The sequence below is a fragment of the Corythoichthys intestinalis genome, chromosome 11, assembly GCF_030265065.1.
Source record: "Corythoichthys intestinalis isolate RoL2023-P3 chromosome 11, ASM3026506v1, whole genome shotgun sequence".
Classification (NCBI taxonomy): Eukaryota; Metazoa; Chordata; class Actinopteri; order Syngnathiformes; family Syngnathidae; genus Corythoichthys; species Corythoichthys intestinalis.
The window spans coordinates 49,811,655-49,823,384 of NC_080405.1; positions in this window are offsets into that span (position 1 = coordinate 49,811,655).

An 11,730-nucleotide genomic window follows, 5' to 3' on the forward strand; every position below is an offset into this window, starting at 1 on the left:
GGTGAAAATTTAAAAAATAAAAGCACGTCATGTCCGTCATAAAAATAACGGTTTCTGGAGTTAATCCCACATACTTCAGAATTCAGATTCTACAATAAGAATAGCTTTAAAATGAAACCCTTTGTGAAAAATATGATTGGCAATGAATAATTATTATACTACCCTATTATATACTGTATCGTAGTATACTATAATATTATTGCTAGATATTTTTTTTAAGAATTGTTTTGAATCATGTTGGAAAGGCAAAGTCAGTGTTCTAAATCTGTTTACATTCCATTCTTTTCCACTAGTTAATGCTATCAGCATTAACTTCCTCATTTTTTATTTGTGATTTACCGTATTGGCCGCAATATAAGACGGCCCTGATTATAAGACGACCCCCTCTTTTTCAAGACTCAAGTTTGAAAAAAGACTTTTTGAACACCAAATTAATTATTATATAGAAAATAATTACTGTACATCTGAAACAAATGATTATAAAGACATATTTGAGAGAGAAAAACATGTTATTTTGCCTCATTTAAATCTTAATATCTGAACATTTAAATATGTAAATTAAAGTGCAATCATATTCGTAAATGAATGGCTTCTGTTTTTTGAAATGTAAATAAACCTATTATTATAAATCTATTGTGATAAAACAACAAAATTGCTACAACTGCATTAACCATCAAAGTGAAGTCTAACTGTAACTAGTTTTGAAACAAATCTGAATAAGGAAAAACATTGCAATAAAATAATGCAAACTGGTTAAACTTGAGTAGCTGAGATCTTTCATGACAGAACATCGTTTCGATGATATCTGCCGCCAACTAGTGTCGTGAATGGGTATAATGTCTAGACCGCGAATATAAGACGACCCCCACTTTTTCAGTCTTATTTCAATGCAAAAAACACTGTTTTATATTCAGGCCAATACGGTATTGTTGTTATTTACGTCTTCATTTGTACTTTACTAAACAATTTAAGTTTTCCAAAATGTTTTTGAGAATTAAAAAGCATCATCAAAAATTTCATTGCTAAATTAGTTGAAAAAAAAGGGGGGGGGATATTATTGAATTAGTCGACTAATCGTAAAAATAGTCTACTGACTAATCGGGAGAAAATTACTCGTCTGGGACAGCCCTAGTTTTACAGTGTACTGGAACATATTTCCTCCACACCCTTCTCACCTTTTAACCCCTGACCCATTTTCATGCCTGTTCTTCAGATGTCTACATTAATTTTTGTATTGTCAATAAGAGTGTGACAATATCTCGATACAGCGATATATTGCGATATTTTGCAACCCGATGGGTTATCGATATGCTCCCGCCAAGAATCGATACTTTTATTTAACATATTGGCTATACAATGGAGTATGGATGCTGTAAACTGCTCAATGTTTGTTGAGCAATTCCTTGGCGGTCCACTAGGGACGCTCGGGAGTGGCGGTGAGGGTAAAGTGCGCACAAGTTGTCTAGAGAAGAAGAGAGGAACTCCAAGTGGGTTGAAAAAATAAAAAAGCTCCGTGAGAACGGTGGAGGAAAAAATGAGAAAAATATTGCTACAAATCACACATGGGGACACACTTTAGATTTTACACCAACAAGAAAGGAAGTAAGGTGAACTAGGACTTTGCTGTATGCAAGAATTGTCTAAGAAAAATGAGTTTCACTGGGAGCTGGTGACGTAGTGGACACTGGAGTTTGTGAGCTTCGCTTTCATCACTTGAGGTAAGAAAGTTTTGCAATGTAATTTACTTTTTAATTTACATGTATTATTTTAATGACATTTGGTGTTGAATGATATAAAATAAACCAGGACCCTAAACTGGATGAAAATGAATATCGAACAAGCCCACATGAATTTACCGATTTATTTGAGAACCAATTTCCATCTAGTTTACTACACAAACTGTTATTACTGTCATTTTGATACAATAAGCTATAAAAATGGTTTGAATAGGTTCCAAGATATATAAAGTGATGTGCATGATAATTAATGTAGCCTACATATTAAAAATAGGTAATTATTGAATTTTTAATTTCTATACATTCAATTCATATTTTTTTTAATTCAATACTTCCAACACAAAAAAAAAATCAGGATTTCAACTCAAACGCTATGAAGTAGCTAATATTTTTTGTTTTATTTTGTTGTTTTTAAGGTGAGGAAGACTGTGACTGAGCAAGTCTGACATCTTAAATGCTGAAGCAGATAGCGGTGCTCAAACCAAGCAACAAAGTTCATAAACGAAGAAAAGACCCACCAATTTTATCATTGCCCCACTCCAAGCTCAACTGCTGACACCTACGGCACTTTTTATTTATTTATTTTTTTAAAGATTTAAAACTTTAAAGAAATTAAGGGTGCCATTCATCATGATCTCTCCAAGCGACATCAGTGGTCGTGGTTGGTTTCCTCTATATGTGCAGGGGCACAATTTGCAGTAGATTTTTATTTAACAGCAATGTTGCACAGAAAAGGTGTCACTGTTTAATAAATGACTTTTTTTTTTTTTCGTTTCAACAGTTGTATCGTAGAATGTCATGTATCCAATTTCTGACCAATATATCGATAATTGCTGTATCGTGATACAATCGTTATCGTGAGCCTTGTATCGCGAATCGTATCGTATCGTGAGGTGCCCTGAGGTTCCCACTCCTAATTGTCAAACTCAGTTGTTAACCAAAGGTAATGCAACATCATCATCAACTTTATATCAACGAGATCTGTTTTTTCCCCACACAGAGTTCATGCAATCCCGCATTGTGTATTTCTTTGCATTCATACATGATATCTCAATCCTTAAATAAGGGAACACTAGTGCGTATAAACAGACGTTAAACAGTAATGAGATGAAAACAAAGTCTGCCATGTTCAAATAGATGCCCTTTTAGTTACTTGTCGCTATAATAAAGTTGACTGTGTGTCCTAGTACCCTTCGAAGTGCCTTAACGTCTTCACAGTTGTTCACATTGTGAATGTGAACTGCTTGTTAAGCTCCACTGTATCACTTGTTGTTTGCACCTTTTGCTGAAGCTGGAGCCCTTTTAACACTGACTTCCAAGCGACTTAACACTGCAAATCAAAACCTCTGTCCCTGATTTGAAACTCTTAATTAACTAACTTTCGCACTGTCTTCAAATGCTTAATAATTCAAATAATTCTAATTCAGATGCTTAAAGCCCTAACTGTGGCCTGGATGTTGAAACCCTTACCTCGTTTGAAACGAGAGACTGTAAAGAACTGGACATTGAGACATTTCAGACTATATGGCGCACCTGACTATAAGCCGCCACCCACCAAATTTAATAAAAGAGCCACATTGGACTATAAGCCGCAGCTGTCGTCGCTGTATTATGGGATATTTACACTAAAATATACTAACCAGTAACACTTTATTTGACAGCGGCATCATAAGACCGTCAAAAGACCAAATGAATCACCATGAAGCTTTGAACCAATTGGCTGAAAAGCTTCATTTGGCCATCACTGCCCCCTTGGGAGAGACAGTTAACCTCTGCTGCCACCTGCTGTCAACACTGTTGTCATCTAACATGCCTCCTAGCATGCATTGCAGCGCTACAGACGTAAATAACAATCAAAATTCATGTTCTGTGCTAATTATTTCTTCAGTTACTGTTCCAGTTGTTTCATTAATTGTTAGTTATGTTATTTGGTAAAACTTTATTTGCCAGTGGCGCCATAAGACTGTCATAAGACCATCATAATTATAACATTACACTGTTATGAGCGTTAATGAATGTTTATAACAGATGTCATTTAGTGTCATCCAGCAAATTATCTCACTTTTGAAAGGATGCAAAAGATCCACACTGGACATAAATGGAGTTAGTGACATGATAGATGACACTTAATCTCTCATAAACATTCAGTAAGGCCCATGACAATGTCATTTCATAATTATGACTGTCTTATGACAGTCTTATGACGCTGCTGTCAAATAAAGTGTTTCCTATTAATCCAAATAAATCAAAAAAATAAGCCACACTGGATTATAAACCGCATGATTCAAAATGACGGGAAACAAGTAGCATCTTATAGGCCTCATATTACGGTATGTATGTCGCCATACAGTCCAAATTCATAGTTTCAACTAGGCTTTAAGCTTAATGCTGAAATCCGACATTTTGGATGTCATGCTGTATTTTAAAACCAGAGGAGCCAGACCCAGCGGCCAATGCCCGGTACTGCAGGCTATTTCATACACTTCTGGGACTTGATTTTGTAAGACGGGAGGTTGGGCCTCATTTGAAACCTTCATTATGGCTTAAAACCCTTCTTTCAAGCCCGAACCTGTGAGCCTGTTTTTTTATTCCACTGAATCCGCACAGACATTTTAACCAAAGTGGTTGCTGAACAAAACCTGACTGCGATTGACTTATAACACTTGGTTAAAACTAGAGGCGTGCAAAATTTCCGATTCTTAGATTATTCGCAATTCGGCTGTGGAAGATTCGAGAACGATTCACAAATATCCAAATTCCGATTATTGAATTATACCAGGTAAATCGGTAAGTAAAACACAGTCGGCGCGGTCTTTGGGACGCAATGAGGAACGGACCGAGAGTAAATATCATGTTCAACTCATGCCGCTAGATAAAAAAAAAAAAAAAAAAAACAATCATGCCTGATTGCGGCTGACAGCCGCTACAAACAACGCCCAGTTGCTAGTTGCTACAAACATACGGCTACAGTAGATATCATATATACTGTATGTAGAACTAGATGCAGACGACGTCGGTGTTACAACTTGTATTATTGAACAGAGATGCGAAATGACAGACTTTCCGGCGTAAGTAAACAGCCGCCATCTTAAAGCAGTAGACCTCTCCAGAAAGCCCTGTTGTAGCGAACCTAATTAACTTTTTATCCAAAATACTCCTAAATCGGTAGAATCTTGTCTTGAATCTATCTTTAAATGATGAAATAGTTTTAAAACTTTGACAAAAGTAGACAAAAGGGAAATTATGGAATAACGGGAGCAATTTTAACAACTATAACAGTTGATTCACAACATTAAATTAATTGAATGTAGTTTAAAGCTGCTGATACAGAATGGGGACTGGAGTTTTTTATTTACTGTTATTTTTGTATATTGGTTTATTGTTATATGTTAACTTGATACTGAAATAGTAGTTTGGTTTAGCCTTAGAGGATTTTTTGAACAATTTTGGAACTAAAGTACAAAACATTTAAAAATAAATTAAAAAAAAATTATAAATCAATAATCGTTTTATAATCGAATCGGAGCCTCTGAATCGTAATCGTAATCGAATCGTTAGGTGCCCAAAGATTCCCAGCTCTAGTTAAAACTGTTCTTATTCAGTTGGAATGGAATTCTGTACCCACTGCAGCCCTTTGTAGATGGTTACCTTGGCTTGAAACAATCCTTCAAATCTTTATCTCTGTCTTGTAGCCCAAAACCTAATTTGAGATGGCAATCAATGCATCAAACTATACTTTGAAATTGTAAGTTTTGTTTGAAACTGGTTCAAAATCTAATTCCTAATTTAAAACCCTGAAATAATCTTGAAATCCTACCTTTAAACCCTAATTCTTGTCTTGTTTGTTTTATTTTAAACATCACTTTAAGGCCCTAAGCAGGAAGTAGTTCAAGTGGTACTGTTCAGTTGTATTCTTACCCTGACATTTAAGTTGAAGTCAAATGAAAGAGCATTCTTGCTTGGCTGCGAGTCAATCATCTGTGATTGATGATGAATTTATGAGCTGTCAGGCTTTAGCTTCGACGTACCCCGAATGCGTCTTACTTCCGTCACATCAACGAAATGTTCCGCTCGGAACTTTGACACCTCGCTAACACGCGATCGCTGTCAAGGTCGCACGTTGTGTTCACTTTCCCACCCGAATTGTTATTTTTTTTTCCTCACTAGGGGAGTTTTCCATTCTGTCGGAAAGTGCCAAGCTAAAGCCTCCTCGGCCGGGCTCAGCCATCGGTCTATATACGGACGGTCGCTAATTATTTTCAGGCCGGATCAAAGGTAACCTCGGAATGTTTTTTTACCCGCCACACTATTTATAGCGTCTCCTTGCTAACTATCTGCCGCTCGGAGCTGATTGGAGATTAGCACCAAGCGTATTTGAAAAGAAACGAGGCTTGTTTTACACTCGGATCACAGCCTATAAATACAATCAAGTAGAGGAAAGGCGGTCGTGGCGAGGGCGTAAGGGGGGAGTGTTGATCGGAGGGGTGATGATGTGTGTGTAAATGCACGCCGTTATTCGGCTGCAGCTATGCCGCACGCAAAAGCAAGCGCACACGCTCATACACTCATGCACACAGGCATAAGTGAGTGTTGAAATATGACAACATAAAGTCTACTGGCCAGGGGTACTGTTGCTTCAAGAAACTTCTGAGTCTTCTTTGATAAGCCATTTAAGACAGGCTTGATACCCTACTTTGAAACCCTAAACGTGGAAACCATAACCTCGGTTTGAATCCCAAACCCTGGCTTGAAATCTTACTTTGAAGCACTTACTTTGGTATCGGTACAGTTTCGGCATCGGTCGATACCACACAGCTGGTTGTGGGAATCTGTATCAAGAGCCAAAAAATGGTATCGTATCGCAACACTAGTTTCAATCAAGGGATAGGGTTTTAAGTTAAGTTAAGGTTTTCAAGTCTGGTTAGTTAGAAGTAGTGCTGCAACGATTAATCGATTAACTTGAGTATTCGATTCGAAAAAAAATATTCGAATTCAATTTTGTTGCCTCGAGTATTCGTTTGATTAAGGTGGCGTTGTAATGTTTTATTTTGAAAGTGTTTACATTTAGTTTATTGATTAGGGTGGATACATTTCCCTCTGGTCTGCCTCATTTCACATGGCTGAATCCAACTGCTCCCTGTTAAGACCAACGTAAGCTAAGTTTTTCTTTGGGCTTATATGTATATTTAGCCGTTTTTTGTGGGAATATGAGTCTGAACCATTTGTTAAGAGCATTGGAAAAAAAACTTTAGCATTTTATAGCATTTAAGCTAGCGGACTTTTGCGATTTAAGTTAGCCAGTTATTCTTTTTTTGTACATATATCCTAATTTATTTATTTTTAATACCGTTTGAAGCTCAGCTCAGGTATTTTAATTTTTCATATTCCTTTTCCGATTACTCGATTATTCGAACTAACTAGTTCATCGATTAATCGACTACTAAAATAATCGATAGCTGCAGCCCTAGTTAGAAGATAGAATTTTATTGTAGGTTTACAAAATCGTGATTAAAGTTATGGTTTAAAACCCCGGTGGGTTTGGATTTTAAAATAGGGTTTCAAAACAACGTTAGCATTTTATACAACCCTAGCAAAAAGTATGGAATCACCAGTCTCGGACGAGCACTCACTCAGACATTTTATCATGTAGAATAAACTCAGATAAAAAGCTTGGAAAAATAATAAATTACTTCGAAAGTGCAACTCTTTAGCATTCGGAAACACTAAAAGAAATGAATAAAAAACATTGTGGTGGTCAGTAAATGTTACTTTTATTGAGCAAGTGGAGGAAAATATATATGGAATCACTCCATTCTGAGCAAAAAAGTAAGGAATCATAAGAAACAAACAAAGAAATAACAATCTCAACACATCTCTCGTATTTAGTAGCACCACATCTGTCATTTATGACAGCTTGCAGTCTCTGAGGCATGGACTTGATGAGTATTCTCCATCAATTTGGTGCCAACTCTCTTTGATTGCAGTTGCCAGATCATGCAATGCAGATTTTTGACTCTTGACACCTTGTCCAATGCAGATTCTTGACTCTTGACAAGGTGATGATGCTGGAACCTTTGTTTGGTGCTGTTCCAGTGAGATTTACAAAGATGACTGCCTGAAGAAAACATAAAAATTCCCTCAGTCCTTGATAATATGGGGCTGCATGTCAGACAAAGGCACTGGGGAGATGGCTGTGGTTAAATCTTCAACAAATGGACATTACATTGAAGTTTCAATCAAGGGATAGGGTTTCAAGTTAGGTTTTCAAGTCTGGTTAGGTTTAGAAGATATAACTTTACTATAGGTTTAAAAAATTGTGATTAAAGTTATGGGTTAAAATCCGGTGGGTTTGAATTTTAAAATAGGGTTTCAAAACAACGTTAGCATTTTATACCACCCCTAGCAAAAAGTATGGAATCACCAGTCTCGGACGAGCACTCACTCAGACATTTTATCATGTAGAACAAACTCAGATAAAAAGCTTGAAAAGATAATGAATTAGTTCAAAATTGCAACGCTTTAGCATTCAGAAAAACTAAAAGAAGTGAATAAAAACACATTGTGGTGGTCAGTAAATGTTACTTTTATAGAGCAAGTGCTGGGAAATATATATGGAATCACTCCATTCTGAGGAAAAAAATATGGAATCATGAAAAACAAAGAAATAACAATCCAAACACATCTCTAGTAGCCCCACCTCTGGCTTTTATGACAGCTTGCAGTATCTAAAGCATAGACTTGATGAGAATTCCTAATCAATTTGGTGCCAACTCTGTTTGATTGCAGTTGCCAGATTATCCTTGCAGGTCGGAGCCTTGCTGTGGACCTTTTTTTCCATTTCCACCACAGTGTTTCAATAGGGTTGAGATCTGGGCTATTTACAGGCCATGACATTGACTGGATGAGTCTTTCTCCAAGGAATGTTTTAACAGTTTTAGCTCTGTGGCATGATGCATTGCCATCTTGGAAAATGAAAAACATATTTTTAATTGAAGGGATAAGAAAGCTGTCTAAAATTTCAACATAAACTTGTGCATTTATTGAAGATTTAGCCACAGCCATCTCCCCAGTGCCTTTGCCTGACATGCAGCCCCATATCATCAAGGACTGAGGAAATTTTGATGTTTTCTTCAGGCAGTCATCTTTGTAAATCTCACTGGAACAGCACCAAACCAAAGTTCCAGCATCATCACCTTGTCAAGAGTCAAGAATCTGCATTGGACAACGATAGACATCCAATTCATTTGAACTGGGAGGACTAGCTTTGAATGCTCATATTTAAGTGTCATTGAGTCCAAGTCAGAATGAATTGTATCTCTGTCGCCGTCAATGGCAGCCATTGAGTTGACATAGACACTATTCAAGAGGAAAGTTTTGGTCCGGTGGAAAATTTTGCTAGCAACCTGTTGGTTCGTATTCCTTTGTCAAACTGTTCAAGTCATTTATGCGTTGGATGGTGAGATATTTAAAAAGGACGATTATCCATTTATGCATCGACGAGCTGATATATTAGCGCTCCGTCTGATGCTTGGTGTCGTTACAGAAGAACAGTTAAGGCTAGCTTAGCCACAAGTGGTTTAATGGATTTGAAACTAATGGAAATTCACAAAGCTATGCTAGGGATGGTGCTAACAGCATAGTCGGAGTTTGACTTTAGAGGCAGGGGGGCACAACATGTTGATGACCCGAGAAACGCAGTGTCAGCAATGGAATTGAATAGAACTTTTGTTTGGTGCTGTTCCAGTGAGATTTACAAAGATGACTGCCTGAAGAAAACATCAAAATTCCCTCAGTCCTTGATGATATGGGGCTGCATGTCAGGCAAAGGCACTGGGGCAATGGCTGTGGTTAAATCTTCAATAAATGCACAAGTTTACGTTAAAATTTTAAACAGCTTTCTTATCCCTTCAACTGAAAATATGTTTGTCATTTTCCAAGATGACAATGCATCATGCCACAGCACTAAAACTGTTAAAGCATTCCTTAGAGAAAGACTCATCCAGTCAATGACATGGCCTGCAAATAGCCCAGATCTCAACCCTATTGAAAACCTGTGGTGGAAATGGGAAAAATTGGTCCACAGCAAGGCTCTGATATTCAAGGATGATTTGGCAACTGCAATCAAAGAGTGTTGGCAACAAATTGATGATGACTACTCATCAAGCCCATGCCTCAGAGACTGCAAGCCTCCATAAAAGCCAGAGGTGGTGCTACTAAATACTAGAGATGTGTTTTGATTGTTATTTCTTTGTTTGTTTCTCACAATTTCTTATTTTTTCCTCAGAATGGAGTGATTCTATATACTGTATATTTCCCTGCACTTGCTCTATAAAACTAACATTTACTGACCACCACAATGTTTTTTATTCATTTCTTTTAGTGTTTCTAAATGATAAAGAGTTTCACTTTTGAACTAATTGATTATTTTTTTCAAGCTTTTTATCTGGGTTTGTTCTACATGATAAAATGTCTGAGTGAATGCTCGTCCGAGACTGGTGATTCCATACTTTTTGCCAGGGGTTGTATTAGGTTTTCATGCTAAGGCTTCAAAGTAAGGTTTAAAGTTATACTTTTAAAACAGGGTTTGGGTTTCCAGTTAAGGTTTCACGACAATGTTGCGCCTTTGAAATAACTGGTAAGGTTTCAAATGATGGTTTTCCAAACTGTAACAAAAAAACAAAAGATTTCTAATGCTAATATCTCTAGCGCTATCTTTAACACTGGCGCCAAGACCAAAGTCATATCGTGGCAGAATAAAGACACGTTCACGTTCCATGTGGAGTTTGATGTTATTGGGAGCAAACTGTGGCGCTGAAACCAGAACCGAGGGTCCAGCTGTCTGGGCGGGGGGTCCCACAAGCGGATGGCGAGGGGGGCGCAGGCGGGTGAGAGAGATAGAAATGACTCATTGTGATTGTAACCTTCACGGCCGAGGACCTGAGCAGCTGTCCGTCTGCTGGGTTGGCGCTCGGCGACCGATGACAACAAGCTTGAAGTTTATTGAGTAAAATGTGTATTAAAGTACTGGACGTAACCTCTGTGAAATTACCATAAGTCTATCTTTACTCTTGAAATGTTGTCAAGCTTCCAACATATCCTGACATCCAGAACAACTGAGCCTCAATGTGATTGACCTGTTGCCATGGTGGTAAACTCACGTGTATTTTTAAGCCTGTTTTAAAAGAAAATACCAAAGGATAAAACACCACCTGCATCATATCCATACTGGCATAAATAATTGTGTTTAAGAATTTAGAAAAATTCAGACTTTAAATTTTTCTGATGTGTAATCATGCGGGGAAACTCGTGCTGTCAAACGATTAAATTTTTTAATCGAGTTAATCAGCTTAAAAATTAATTAGTTGTAATTAATCACAATTCAAACCATCTCGGAAATATGCCATATTTTTCTGTAAATTGTTGGAATGGAAAGATAAGACACAAGACGGACATAAACCTTCAACATACTGTACATAAGTACTGTATTTGTTTATTATAACAATAAATCCACAAGATTGCATTAACATTTTTAACATTCTTTCTGTTAAAGGGATCCACGCATTGAAAGACTTGTAGTTCTTAAAAGATAAATTTGAGTACAAGTTATAGTAATTTTATATTAAAAGCCCTCTTAATGTTTTCGTTTTAATAAAATTTGTAAAATTTTCTCAATCAAAAAAATAAACTAATAGCTTGCCATTGTTGACGTCGCCGAGCGTGACGTCACATAATTGGCTCCCTGCCGTTCTTCCACAATGTCTTTAACTACGTAAGGTAGTGATTTAAATACACCACAAGGTGTCAATGGCGAGTTTTAAATTAATTAGAGATCTAGCCAAGTTTTATGTAAGTTTTATTTTGATTGGGAATGCCAGTTCTCTTTGCATTGAGCTCTTTTCCGTTTGTGAACATTATTTTTTTGAGGGATAGGAATATTATTTTTGTTGTGCTTTCACTAAATGATACTGTAGCGTCTTAACTGTTTTGCCCAAAT